This window comes from Gymnodraco acuticeps, unplaced genomic scaffold (genome assembly GCF_902827175.1).
Source record: "Gymnodraco acuticeps unplaced genomic scaffold, fGymAcu1.1, whole genome shotgun sequence".
NCBI classification, from domain to species: domain Eukaryota; kingdom Metazoa; phylum Chordata; class Actinopteri; order Perciformes; family Bathydraconidae; genus Gymnodraco; species Gymnodraco acuticeps.
Window position 1 is genome coordinate 83,730 of NW_022990562.1, and position 15,972 is coordinate 99,701.

At 43.1% G+C, this 15,972-nt stretch overlaps 1 pseudogene; it reads left to right on the forward strand.

The window, feature by feature from the left end:
- The window catches only part of LOC117553664, a 50,008-nt pseudogene that overhangs the window by 11,336 nt on the left and 22,700 nt on the right, over window positions 1-15,972 (forward strand).

Below are 15,972 nucleotides of genomic sequence, written 5' to 3' on the forward strand. Positions count from 1 at the left end.
AAATAGAGCTAAATGAGGCGTGGCTAAAATGCAGGATCTTTTTGGTATTTTAAAAAAAAAACTATATTTTTATACTTTGTATAGGTATGGCCCTACAATATATTGTTCAAATATAGCATGATAGGTCCACTTTAAGTGAGTTTTTATTGTGTTAACTTGTGTATTTATGCTTTTTAGATTGACTTTCTCTCTTTCTCTGTCCGTCTGTTCTAGAAACCGAAAGGAAGAGAGAGATGTCACAGCTGTCAGCAATGTGACAAATCCTTCACAACATCTGGAACTTTAAAGCGCCACCTGCATATTCACACAGGAGAAAAACCGTACAGCTGTGAAGAGTGTGGGACAACTTTCAATACATCAGGTGCTCTCAAAATACATCAACGTATTCACACAGGAGAAAAACCTTACAGCTGTGAAGAGTGTGGGACAACTTTCAATACATCAGGTGCTCTCAAAATACATCAACGTATTCACACAGGAGAAAAACCTTACAGCTGTGAAGAGTGTGGGACAACTTTCACTACATCAGGTAATCTCAAAACACATCAAAGTATTCACACAGGAGAAAAACCTTACAGCTGTGAAGAGTGTGGGACAACTTTCAATACATCAGGTGCTCTCAAAAAACATCACCGTATTCACACTGGAGAAAAACTGTACTGGTGTGAAGAGTGTGGGACAACTTTCAATACATCAGGTGCTCTCAAAACACATCACCGTATTCACACTGGAGAAAAACCGTACTGGTGTGAAGAGTGTGGGACAACTTTCAATATATCAGGTAATCTCAAAAGACATCAACGTATTCACACAGGAGAAAAACCGTACAGCTGTGAAGAGTGTGGGACAACTTTCAGTACATCAGGTGATCTCAAAAGACATCACCGTATTCATACTGGAGAAAAACCATACTGGTGTGAAGAGTGTGGGAAAACGTTCACTACATCAAGTGCTCTCAAATCACATCACCGTATTCACACTGGAGAAAAACCGTACTGGTGTGAAGAGTGTGGGACAACTTTCAGTACATCAGGTGATCTCAAAAGACATCACCGTATTCATACTGGAGAAAAACCGTACAGCTGTGAAGAGTGTGGGACAACTTTCAGTACATCAGGTGATCTCAAAAGACATCACCGTATTCATACTGGAGAAAAACCGTACTGGTGTGAAGAGTGTGGGAAAACGTTCACTACATCAAGTGCTCTCAAAACACATCAAAGTATTCACACAGGAGAAAAACCATAGTGGTTTAAAGAGTATAGAGCCGCAATTAAGCATATTTTGTTTTTTTCACAGTTTACAATACAAAATTCCCATCTATAGAGAGGCGAAGTCACGCCCATCTACTTCCGCTCCATGGGACCTTATTTCGGAAAAATAATGTATTGAAGTCAATGGAGAGAGAAAAAAACCTATCTTTCGATCCCGTTTGAATAGTGCCATGAATTACACATATGATGTTTGTCAATCTTAAAAAATAATTTCCATGTCAAAAAAGTCACAGTTTGTCGTAAAACTGTTGGAATATATGACTATGAAAAATACGCAACTACAAAGACTACTAATCCCAGAGTCGCGTAAGTGATGTCACAATTGTTTTGCTCCACTAAGAGATGGCTAAGATCAGCGCCATATAGATATAATCTATCTATATGGCACTGGCTAAGATAAGATAACTTTAACAAGATGCCTGTGTGCTTAGTACCAGGTTGTTATCATACCAGCAATGGGTCTTGCTCGTTCTTTCGCTTCCCGTCTGATGAAAGGACCAGGAGTGGCTGGATCAAGTTAGCTACCTAGCTAGTAGCTAGCACGTTAGTTAGCATTACAGCCTTGTCATTTTTATTAGCCTTAATATGAAGTAACATTAAGTAACCCAACATGTTAAACAGTAAGAGTAGTAGTCATATTTCGTGAACCCTTTGAAGAGTACTGTCACCGGTGTGATCTTTCTATGCGATCTTTTCTACTTCATGCTATCTGCAGAAATGGTTGACGTTTTAGAATGATGTTTTATTGCTTTACATACCAAGGTTTAAGTACACAGTGTCAATAGTTGTAGTATGAGCATCTGCTGGGGCTGGGCTGGCCGTCTGGTAGAATCGGTATGATCTTCCTTCTGTGTCCTCTTCCTCTCCTCTCACATATGACCCCTTTTATACACCCCGCCACCAAGTGTTCAAAAATAATATTGCACTATACATATAAATAAGGTAAACTGAGACACCAACAACACCCATAAAATGGCTCCTACAAAGAGTGTGGGAAAACCTTTTCTTAAAGTATTCACCTTAAAGTCCATGAGCGAGTTTCACTGTTCATTAATCTGCTTCATGTATCTGGAACATATTTACGATGTTTTCAGTTTGATTCTATTCTCTTGTTGAAATGATCAGACTACCAAAAATAAAATGGCTTTAGAAACAGACTCGTAACCCTGCATATTTGTTGTGTTTTGCAGCATATTATAAACATGTCATTCCCTTATCTTCAAATACCCCAGGTTGTGTAGTGATGTATTTGAGGTGTAGGCCTACTGTCCACATCGCAGACCTGAAGTCGTAGAGTAAATGTATGTGAAGTGTACAGGACCTTGGTCTCTGAGACTCAAAAAAGCCTTTCTCGGCTACCTGTCCACTTTGCAGACCTGAGATCCTGCAGTCATTTCTCAAAGATGGTGTGGCATATAGGGAGGTGCAATCTCCTGATGGTATAGACTGTATTATAGTGGACATCTGCAACCCTAGAAAACAAGATAACATTAGGATAATCAATGTATACAACCCATGTCCAAATCTAACCACTGATATATTTAAAGAAATAGCAGAATATAAACATAGGAAGGAAGTTTGGTGTGGTGATTTCAATGCACACAACAGTCTATGGGGCAGCAACCATACAGACAGTAACGGAAACATAGTGGAAGAAATGCTGGAGGAAAGAACACTAGTATGCCTTAATGATGGACATGGCACAAGAGTAGATGTTCACAGGGGAAAAGTCTCATGCCTGGATCTGACATTAGTGTCAAACTGGGTTACGGCTGCTGCCTTCCTGGTCCTCTTAACTGTGTTAATGTGTGTTGCATGTAAATGAGCTGTGCGATTGCCCTGTCGTGATTGGCTGCCATCTCCTGGTTCGCCCCCTGAAGATTGTGATTGGAGCACGCCGGGTTCAACGCACTCCAATCGCAGCGTACAGCCGGCGCACACCTGCTGGAGACGACTACAAAGCCTGGGGACGATCATCACTCTGGAGGCTCTGTTGAGTGAACAGACGCCTCTCGCTACTTGCTCTTCGGTCTGTGGTTAAATTGTGTGGTCTGTGTTTTGTAGTGTGATGTGATTAGATGTGACTATGTGATTAGAGCATCTGAGTCTCTAAATTGACGGTAGTTGTTTAGTTTAGCGGTGTTTTTTTACAGCCTCCTTTTCTTTAGTTAGTACCACTTTGACAGTGAGGGTTTTAGTTACTATTTAGTTTATTTCTTTGTATGTAAACAGGCATTTAGAGAATTAAAGAAATATGACACAAAATAATGTTATAGAGTATCAAAGGAAAAGGGCAGCTGCTCGAAGGACAGTAAAATACACACAAAAGAGAACATGGAGAGAATGTTGTTCTACCATTGGCAGAGGAGTAACATTAGGTGATGTCTGGTCCATGTTTAAGCAGATGAGTGGGAAAAGGAATCCATTAAAATGCCAGCTTTGGTTGATGGGGAGAGGCTGGCAGTGACAGATAAAGAGAAGGCAGGTATGTTAGGAAGGACACTTGCAGCAGTACATAGTGGGGAGCATCTCAGTGATATCCATAGGCAGCAAAAAACAGCAGTTACTAGCAGAGAATGAAAAGGTGAAGGAGAAGAGACAGGATAATAGGTCAGCTCTGGATGTGGAATTAGTAAGAGTGAGTAATGACGTGGGGAAAACATTGAAAATGAAAGAGATAATGGCAATAGTGTACTTTGACATTGAAAAGGCGTATGACTCTGTGTGGAGGGAGGGGTTACTGATCACATTGAGGAGAATGGGTATTGGAGGGAGAATGTTCAATTGGGTAAGGGCCTTTTGAACAGACAGGACATTTAGAGGAAAGGTTGGAGCAGATATTTCCAATTATTTAGAAATAGAAAATGGTATTCCCCAAGGGAGTGCAGTCAGTCCAATATTATTTAACATCATGATTAATGACATGTTGACATGCTTAGACGCATGCATCCAATGGGCTTTACACGCAGATGATGGGGCTATGTGGATGAGGGGAAGACATGCCCCATACGTAATGGAGAAGTTAGAGCGATTAAAAAAGTGGAGAGGTGGTCATATAACTGGGGATTCAAAATGTCAGAAAGCAAGTCATGCTACATGGTATTTACAAACAAACACAAGATTGATGGCCAACAGCTAACACTATATGATCGTCCAATGACAAAGGTGAATGAGTTCAAATACCTAGGACTGTGGTTTGATAGCAAATACACATGGAACATGCATATTAATCAAGTGGAAACAAAATGCTAAAGAGTATTAAATGTATTGCGAGCTGTAGCTGGATGCAACTGGGGCGCAGACAAACAAGCATTTACAGATCAATGATGAGGTCCACAACAGACTATGGTTGTATAGCGTATGGAGCAGCAGCAAAAACATCACTTACAAATGGATAGACTACAATATAAAGCATTGAGGTGTGTATTGGAGCGATAAGTCAACTATTTGCTTATCGCGACAGGCCTATGCACACAATGAAACAGTGGAAACAAACATGTGTTTGACTTTCATTAGTGAATGAAACTGTGTGCCCTTTATAGTCTGTGTCCAATATTGTGTATTTGTATATATTGTATATCCTATATATATGCTAAGGTCCCGCTACTGACACGATAGCAGTCATTTAGTGCGCTTATGTGTAATTAAATATCAAAATCTCACTCCAGCCAGGTACCCACATTTGGCAACCCTGGTTAGCTTCAGAGCTAGCAGTCTGTATTTGTAAACAAAGACAGGATGAGCTGGAAATGAAACAAACAATACTTAGAAACTGGTTAAAAAATGTTTCTGATGGAAGGAAACGACCTCTTCTCTCTTTCAATGTGGTTTATACCTTTCAGATAACAGCAACAGTTTACCTTCATTAGAACATTTAACGAGCAAACGCAGGCTGCTATGACACACACACACACACACACACACACACACACAACATAAATACCTGCGTACAGATGTGTATTCCTAGCTAACGTGATATTCTGTGTGTTCAGGCGTGTGGAAAGTATTTACAGCTACAAATGTTATTTCTCACGGGGATATTCACAAGCAACCAACTCCCATGCACTCTGAATGTGCATTAGCAGACCCACTGTTGGTATGACATGAAAGAGCTTCTTCTCAGACTCCCTTTTCCTCTCTGTTTCAGCGAGTCTGCAGCTGCAGTGTGATAAGAAGCAGATCACGGCTCCCCTCGGGTCAGACTTCCTGCTCTCCTGCAGCTATGAGAACCAGCTGCTCAGCAACAAGTATACTGGTGCCGAGGAGAGTCCAGGAGGACCTGCGAGTTGCTGGTGGACTCGGAGAAGAAGACCAGAACCACCCGGGTTCACATCGTGGATGCTCGGAGTAGAGGACTGTTTGTGAGGGTCTTAGATCTGCAGAAGGGGGACAGCGGGGTCTACTGGGTCGGGATCGACAGGCCTAATGCTGACATCATGACGTCAGTGAGGGTGGTCGTCACTGAAGGTGAGAATACTCACTGCAGGTGGAGAGGGTTCAATATTGGACTAACAGGTATCACCATGAAACCCCCGTGCCCGGTATGCCAGTCAGCAGACGCACAGGATCACTCCGATGTAACGTAATGCCCTTCCCTTTTTAGACATCGTAGTAAACCAAGTGCAATCAAGCTGGGTTTGCACATGTACAGACAATTGGGGCTTTGTTTAAAACATTTTGTGGTTTGTGTTCCAGCTGTCAATCAGCTGGGCGCAGCTTGTCCATTGCAGCCTGTGCATTTCAAGCAGCAGCAACTCTATCCACCTTGTCAAATGAAATAAAACAAATGTGTTATGTTATATCAGCTGCACAATTGACCGAATATATGGTGTTCTTATCAGGGGCGGTTCTACGGGGCGCTTCAGATGAGGCTCCCTCCGCAAAACGAGGCCCCACGCAGTCTGCGTGATCTGCGTGGAGGGAGGGTGCGGTATAATAACGTCACACTAAATGCAGTCATTTGGTCTTTAGCAACAGCTTGTGAGAGCAGCGCATTCATCGGTGTTCGTTGTCATGCTGCCAGTTTGTTGACGGCCTGTGTGTTGATGGGACTTCTCATGCTCCCTAAATGTTTCCTCTGCCTTTCGCCAGTTCTTAAACCGTGCTTTCACAAAACTCCCATCCCTGATCTTGCGCTGACGAGCTTATTTTCTATAGCAGAGCAACAGAAGAAGCACACTGCATTATCACTTTCTCTTATAGTGAAGCTTTTTAGAGACTGCTTACACTAAAATGCTAACTCAAACATACTCAAAATAAAACTTTTGTATTGATTTGATTAGTGAACGTTTTGGCGTTGCAGTTACAACTCTCCGCCAACAGGTGGGGGTGCTGCAGCCCCCTCAGCACCTCCCCTTCCCACGTCCATGATCAAATGACTAAAGAAACATCAGAGAGAAGCTGAATTACTGCAAGGAGAGGAGGAAGTACTAAAACATACACAAAGCAACCACTTAGAAAGCAAAAGGACTTAAAGGGGATCAAAACAGACTTAGAACGATCACATTAATACAGAAAAAGTGTTAAAAAGATTCAAAAAGACTGAAAGTAGATTTGGTGACACAAACAAAGACACCCCCCCTCGCTTGGACCTTAAAACAGGAACTTAATCTTTAAATTCACACAATTCAAGTTTTATATCTCTACAACTCCATCTTAGTGACAAAGTCTGTCCACTCCCAGAAACGTTGATCACTTCTCAGGAAAGAAGAGTAATGATGAGAATTAGACAGTGGTGAATAACGACAACGTTATGTACTTTTATATTACGCTGACATCAGGATCTAGTGATATCCAAGCAACAGAGCTTCATTTAGCATGATACTTGTGTGGGTTGTACATGAAACCACTTGGTAATATATACAAATGTATATGTTGAAGCCTGTTATGATCAATTGTGAGTTAAAACTTTATCTAAAAAGTAAAGCTGATGATGGATTACTGTGGTGGAGTTAAAATAACAATAGCCTATTTCTTTTTTAAATGTGATGGAGTAAAAGGATAGTAACTGTGATTATTCATGTTAAGTAGCCCACAAGTAACTAAAACAATTGCAAGTGCAATAAGAAGCTACATGAACGTTAATCTACATCGGTAATATTACCTTTATTTAATACAACATTTACGGTACAAGATTACATCATACAGCCCATGTAGTATAATATTTACAAATGATGAATTACAGCAAACATGTGCAATATATCCATTATTACAGCTCCGTGGGCTGGCAGTAAGGCGATATGGGTCCGTTGTTATTGTGCATCCATGGGTAAAGAGAAACTCATGTAGTACTGAACACGTAACATGAACGTGCCGGCGGCGCGGTCCCGTGGGTTAGATGCGCGTTCATAATGCCGAGGGAAATAACTCTCGGAATAACGTTATTAGCACATTTTTACAACTTGAGGAACGAATGTTTTTAATAAGGGCTATACAAACGTTCATACTGGGTAGTTTATTTAGTTTAAAAAAAAGTATCCAACGAGTTACAGACCACTCTTTCCCAATGTAAGTCAATGGGAAAAAGTGTTTTCCGGGCCCAGCAACCTAAAGGAAGTGTAGTACCGCCGTTTGACCAGCACGAATATTCCAAGCCCCCAGGAAGTGCGCCGGACTCAAATGAAAATATTCGTGTATATCCTGTAGCTTCGTATTGCACTAAGAAGCTTATTGCACTGTATATATATATATATATATATATACAGTGCAATAATAATTTCATGCTAAATGAAGCTCTGTTGGATATCACTAGATCCTGTTACAGCGTAATATAAGTACATAACGATTGATGTGTACATTAGCATCATTACTAGCTAGCCGCTAGCTGCTAACTGCCGCCTCGTTCATATCAAATCCATGATAACAACAATCCATTACCATGCTGTCATGAACGCACGGTGCTATTACGTGTACGCAAATTGACGTGCTTGATGTGAACGAGCATTTTGGTTAAAGTTGCGCATGCTCTATGAGTGCACATACGGGTACTTCTCAGGCATGCTGGGTAATCTGTGACGTTTCACTCTCTCAAAAGTTGGGCCATTTTATCATCATGCGCTAATGAGCAGCTCTCATAGGAATGAATGAGGCCCCGCCTCCCACGCTGTATCCAGTTCTTATTATACATCCATGGAATATTCTCATCAGACTCCGGCGCACTTCCTGGGGGCTTGGTCAAACTGGCATCACTACGGCTGTGGCTGCTTCTCAGGTCGACTATTTTCATTTCCTCGCTCCTCGGTCCTCGGTCTCACCGGAAGTTGATTTGCCTGCGCCATCTTGAGTACCGTCCCATGGCTCTTATTTCTGCCGGAGGACCGAGGATCGAGGAGCGAGGAGCGATAATGGAGGAGCGATAATCGAGGAACCACCAGACCATCCTCCGATGAAATCCTCAGATACTCGCCCCGCCCCCTTACTGTGTATCGCTCACTGATTGGACGATGTAGTGCATGCACTGATCTCATGCTTCTTGACATGAGAGCCGTTTCCCAGCGGAGTGAAGAAAATACATGAACCTCACGGGACATAATTCATACATGGAACTACAGTTGGAGCTATTGTTCCCACACGGACATGTTATGTGTTTACTATATATGTTGTGTGCCCTCCTGACTTCACTCTCTTGTCGACCCGGGCTGCGACCCGACAACATGTCCTTTGCAGCTTGTGAATAAATCACTATTCTTGCACCTTCCTTGCACCGCCTCTAACTCCATATCTCTCGGCACTACACTGGTGACCCTGATACGTCTTGAGAAGTTTCCGGGACGGAGCCGAACACGGCAAAAGGAACTCGAGTTCCTTTCTCGAAATGCCGGGGTTTGATTGGAGACGTCCGTGGCTGCCACCGGCACGCGGACTGAGGCTCGGTGCGCGCTCCGCAGAAGGCTGGAGACGTTGCTCGCCGTTCCCGCATCGGCTTTCTATCCAACGGGGGGACGATGCACGACCTGCTGGGTCGACCAGCAACCCCATTGCTACCTCATGGGTTTGTTCTTCGGGGCGTGCGGCTGCACGTCCCGGCTGCTAACCACGTGGGGCTAACGACGGCTGCCAGCTACCCATGGCTGCCAGCTAGCGGCTAACCACGTGGGGCTAACGACGGCTAGTGCTAACGGCTATCAGCCCTTTTGAGTTTCTTTTTTTTTTTTTTTTCTGGTGCCGGAGAGGAGGTTCGACCAGCCGGTTGACCTCATGTGGACACTGTCACCTTTTTCACCACCTCTACGGCAGTTCCAGACGCCACTCACGTTTTCATCGACGCCTGGGTGGTGCACTCCTGGACCCCGTCTCGCCTCGACGGTTTTGGACGTCGCCCATGCTGCCATCGGCCCGTGGGTGGCGCGCTCCGGAGCCTGTCTGGCCTCTCCTGCCTTCCGGGGATATCCAGACGCCACTCACGTTCATTGGCGCCTGGGTGGCGCACTCCTGGACCCCCTCTCGCCTCGACAGTTCCGGACGTCGCCCATGCTCCATCGGCCCATGGGTGGCGCGCTCCGGGACCCTGTCTGGCCTCTCCTGCTTCCCGGGGATGCCTCAGCGCCTGCTGAGGACTTCATGCCCGCCGCCGCGGCACGTCTGCCTGCGGCCGGGTTGCTCTCCTGCTTCCCGGGGATACCTCGACACCTGCCGAGGACTTCGTGCCCGCCGCCGTTGCACGTCTGCCTGCGGCCGGGTTGCGCTCCTTCCTCCCGGGGGGACTGCTCCTCTCTTCCGGGGATACCTCGACGCCTGCCGAGGACTTTGTGCCCGCCGCCGTTGTGCGTCTGCCTGTGGCCGGGTTGCGCTCTTTCCTGCTGGGTTCCCCTTACGACGGCCCGCCCCCGGTGTGGGTGCCCTCGCCCTCATTAGGGCCCCTGCCCTCTCCTGCGGCCCCCTTTCGTGGCCCGTTCCATGGCCCAGTCCTCATCTGCGGCCCCACCCTCCTCGGCCCTTGTGGTGCTTCCTCCACGGACGTGGGGATATTTTTTTTTGTTGCCATGTTTGAATTCTGGGGGGGCTTGTGTGGTGACCACCTATACACTGGGACATAATTCATACATGGAACTACAATTGGGGCTATTGTTCCCACACGGACATGTTATGTGTTTACTATATATGTTGTGTGCCCTCCTGACTTCACTCTCTTGTCGACCCGGGCTGCGACCCGACAACATGTCCTTTGCAGCTTGTGAATAAATCACTATTCTTGCACCTTCCTTGCACCGCCTCTGACTCCATATCTCTCGGCACTACAATACCGTGTTTTGTTTCAATTCCTGTTTCATTACACATGTGATATATCTGAACAACAAAGTGGTCAAAAATCATTTTATTCATTTGTTGGAAACATTTTCATGATCGCTTTTTTCGTTTTACATTTTCATTTATTGTCATTTCCATTCAGTCAGTCATTAAGTATTACAATGTTAATGTGCTACATATCCAAACAAACAAACAAACAAAGTGTGCAATCCAATTAATGTTAATCTAACTGGGTTTTGATAGATAACATATCTATTTTTCTTCTCTCAATTATTTTATTTCTTTTGTGCACTCTCAATATTAATCAAACTATTGTTCGTTTATACATTTTAAGAATGGCGTTTATCTTTTTTGAAAATGAGTTCTTATTTTATTTTATTTATTGGGATCTACAACAGATGATACAAATGTTTGTGTCAGTAAATGTGTACTAACAGAGGCGGGGGTGTTTGTGGAAATAACGGGGACAGAGCTGGCTGCTGTCAGACGATCAGCTGTGCAGCGTCATCACAAACGGACGTCGCTTCACGTGACGCTCCGGAGGAAAGGACGTCCCATTGCTCTTAAAACTCAGTTCCCTGCTTCTCGTGGTTTCCTTGCGTCCCTCCATGCTTCCCTGGTGGGAGGGACTAAACGCAGGGACACGACGCAAGTGAGGGAAGCAAGGATTTCATTTAATCGACCTAAGAAGCAGCCTGTGTCTCAATTCCGGGGTTGTATCCTTAGAAGGGTGCATTCGTAGACCACACACGTCACTTCCGCCGAAAGAAGGCTGTCCCAATTCAAAAAAAAGACGAGACTCCTCCGAATGCGGCCCACGAATGCAGCCTACTTTTCCCCAATTTGAAGGATACATCTGATGTACACTCCGTGGCCTACCATATCCCAGGGTGCAATGCGCGCAGGGAAGAGGGAGTTTTTTTCAAATGAAATGGCTTCCAGTCTCCCAGCAGAGTGGATTTAAATGCAACAGCAAGCGGAGGAATCACTAATAATTGTGAGTATTGGGTTTTAACTTACTTTAAATTAACTAACGTCACACACGTCAAACTCAAGGGGCATTACAACGTACATTTTCGTTAAATAATACGGATAAATATGTGACGCTAACTAGCTAGCTGGACGTACTGCACTGTTGTTTACACTTATTTTTGTATTCAATTCAGAAGTTTATTAAAGTCATACAGAGATCTTGGCTCTGTTATAGATAAGTTATACTTTATATTACAGACATAGACCAAAGTGAAAACATTTAGACCGGTATAGTCTACAGTACGGTGGGATTTATAAAATGCTACCCTGACGTCTGCTGTTAGCTTTATTTATTTTTCTGACATGTTCCAATGTTTTACTGTTTATTAAACTTTGGGACAAAATTACAACCTTTTTATTCAGCTCATGCTGCTTTGAGGTAGGGCTAAAAGAAAAGCCTATTTTCAATATTTCCACCAGATTTGATCATCTTGTATTTAGGTTAAAGTTTATTTAATTTATCCTAATCCCATAATAATAAGACAATCAAAAATAGACAGCAGCCTTTTGCTTGATGTTAGTTTGTGCTGTCAAAGGGATGTGTGACTGTCATTTCATCTCTTTAGTTTTTTAATAACCAGAACAGTACATAATTTTAAATGATCCCTTAAGGATTGTTTGTCTGAAATGCTTAGTTACATTTTGCAATAATAAATTGCAACCCTGTGTTTAATATGATTAATTCACTTTTTTCTCTGTAATTAGGACAATTCTGGAAAGATGGATCTGCTGGGGAAGGACCCCTGATCTGAAAAGTGCACAGCGGATCATCAGGACAGAGCTTCCATCCACCTGGACACCCCGTGGTGCTGAAGAAAGCAAAACGGCGATCAGGAACATCCTCCACCCAGACCTCTGCTTACTGCCGTCCTACAGACTTGTGTCTTACTTTCAGAATTTGATTTTGTATGTGTCCTTTCTTTTGATAGATATCTAACGATTATAGCTTGAGTCTGTCTGATTCCCCAAACAGCTGCTTCTATATACTTGCTGCACAAACACTACAAATAAACAACTCCATAAACACACTTTTGCTGATATTTGTGTTACTGCTGGTGATGTTAAATAACATGATTGATTTCCTCTGTCTCAATGATGAAAGTTATAATAATAGAAGACATGAAGCTGCAGAGAGAGGATGGATATATTCTTACCTCTACTTTGTGATTAGATGAAAATACAATATTAAATTGTAATTGTTAAACACATTGTTTATTTCATTTACTGAGGTTTTAAAGATTATTTACAACATGTACATAAGCAGTGGAATAATAGGATATCTCTAGGTCATTCAACTGTCTTCAGTTTAATTTTATTAATATTAATAGGTCATAGAAAAATGTTTAATTGTGTATTTCAGCAGAGCGGGGGGGCACGGTGCTGTTGGACCTGGAGGTGCTGACCTGGGGTCAGTGGGACATCATCTGGGCTGGTTTAGGGGAAGAAGGAGAATATAAACTGTTATAATCACAGCTATTAAGATTAGAACACTAATATTGTTAACAATCAATCTATACAACATGCTTTTGTTCCTTTAAAAAACATATTGTTTTATTAGTACAGAAAAAGTAAGACTTATTTTAAATATATTAAATAATATGATTAAATTACATCAGCTATATATAATTTACTTGTTAACTTACTAATGTAACATTACTGGGGGCTAAAGGAACAGCTTCATCTTATTTACCTGGCATTGGTTCTCTTTATTTAATCTCCGACGGTGATCTCCAAAAAATGTAAAAGCAAAGTTTCTGGATCCTTTTCAGCTAATTAGCTAGCAGGCTGCTGGAGCAACGCAACCGAACAGCGCGTATCACGTGACGTAAATACGAAGCGCTCCGTAGGCTAGACCGTCTCATTTCGTAGGCCGCTCGGTCCAGCCTACGCGGTCTCGTCGGCCGCATCCTGCGTCGACCGCGTAGGCTGCGTACCCCGAAGGATACATCCCCTGAATTGAGACACAGGCTGCTTCTCAGGTCGACTATTTTCATTTCCTCGCTCCTCGGTCCTCGGTCTCACCGGAAGTTGATTTGCCTGCGCCATCTTGAGTACCGTCCCATGGCTCTTATTTCTGCCGGAGGACCGAGGATCGAGGAGCGAGGAGCGATCATGGAGGAGCGATAACCGAGGAACCACCAGACCATCCTCCGATGAAATCCTCAGATACTCACCCCGCCCCCTTACTGTGTATCGCTCACTGATTGGACGAGGCAGTGCTTGATTGATTGATTGATTGATTGAAAAGTTTATTAACAGCTTGTATATTGGGTACAGTACAGTACAGCTCAAAACATACAATTGTTAAGGGGATGCAGACCAGAGAAAGACTTTCGTTTTGTTTACATCAGGGTCCCCCATTTCCAATTCATCATGTCATTTAAGACATATAAGACATATTTGACATACAGATGGCTTATTTACAATTTACATACAGGTGGTTTTTTACATACAGATTGCTTATTTACAATTTTCATTTTAGATTTCGTTCTAATACATCCTAACCGGACATTTAAGACATACCAAGTCTACAGATATACAGTTAGTAACAGTCTAAAATGCGAGTATATACATAGATGGGGGGGGGGGGGAAGCTGTCCATTGAACGACAGGTTGAGATTTGTACCATTACCGGGGCCAGTTTTGCAATGCTCTCCCCCGAAGGTGCTCTTTAAGAGAGGTTTTGAAGGTAAGTATAGTTTTACTTTCCTTTACAGTTGTGGGAAGAGCGTTCCACCTTGATGTGGCATAATTGCGAAACGTGTATTCCCCCTTTTTTGTGCCAAATCTGGGTTTCACATGATTTGTGGAGCTCCCTCTGGTGTTATGATCATGGTATTCCTTGACCTTTGGGAAGAATTTTGACATGTACATGGGTACCATAGAGGTGTAGTGGATCTTGTAGACCAGGCCCATTGCAAGTAGCTGTACTCTGTCGTCTACTCTAAGCCATCCTAGGTTGTCAAAGTGGGCAGAGGTGAGGTGGGTTCTAGATGAAAGGTCAAGCAGTAGTCTGACCAGTTTATTTTGCGATGTTTGAAGTTTTATTTTTAGCGCCTTGGAGGTGCTATGGTACCATGACGTGCAAGCATAGTCATAGTACCCTTGAATGAGTGCTCCTGCCAGAGTTTTCAGGGTGTTTTTGTTTAACAGAGAGGAGATCCGGTATAGGAATCTAGTTCTTTGATTGACTTTTTTTATTACATTGGATGCCATTTTGTCACAGGAGAGGTTTGCCTCAAGAATAGATCCTAGGTATGTAATTTCCTTCTTACTTGTGACAATAATGTCGCCCACTGCAACTGAGAAGTCGTCGGATTTGCTGAGATTATGTTTCGAACCGAAGCGAATGGACTCTGTTTTACCCAGGTGTAATGATAATTTATTATCGGCGAGCCAGGTGCAGATTCTGCCGAGCTCGGAGCTGAGGGTTTTTTCAACCTGCAACCTGTTCCTGTCAGAGACCAGCAGGGCTGAGTCGTCCGCGAACAGGAACAAGTTGCAGTCACATGCTGATGACATGTCATTTACATAAATTAGGAACAGTAACGGACCTAATATGCTTCCTTGTGGAACACCACAGCTCACTGGGAGGGGGGGGGACAGAGTACCGTTTACCTCCACCATCTGTTCTCTCCCCTCCAGGTAGGATTGCATCCAGCTCACCGATAGTTTATCAAAACCAATTGCTTTTAGCTTGTCAATCAGAATGGGGTGATTGACAGTGTCGAAAGCCTTTTGTAGGTCCAGCATCACCGTGCCGCAGTACTTGCCCTCGTCCACCTCTTGTTTGATGTGGTCGCTCAAATAAAGAAGGCATGTGTCAGTGGAGTGGGATGTTCTAAAGCCAGATTGAAATTCATAGATTAGTTTATTTTCCGCGAGGTACTTTTCGACCTGTTCATATACTATTTTTTCCATGACTTTCGAGATGGAGGTAAGTATAGAGACAGGGCGGTAGTTGCCTGGGTCCAATTTGCTGCCCTTTTTGTGCAGGGGGGTTACTCTTGCATGCACTGATCTGATGCTTCTTGACATGAGAGCAATACCCCAGCGGAGTGAAGAAAATACATGAACCTCACGGGACTCACTCCTCAGTTTATACCGTGTTTTGTTTCAATTAATGTATCATTTAGTTACAAATATGTGATCTGAACAAAAGTGGTCAAAAATCATTATTGGAAACATTTTCATGATCGCTTTTTTCGTTTTACAGTTTCATTTATTGTCATTTCCATTCAGTCAGTCATTATTAGTGCTTTTACAATGTTAATGTGCTACATATCCACACAAACACACTAAGTGTGCAATCCAATTAATGTTAATCTAACTGGGTTTTGATAGATAACATATCTCTTTTTCTTCTCTCAATTATTTTATTTCTATTATGCACTCTAATCAATATTAATCTAACTATTGT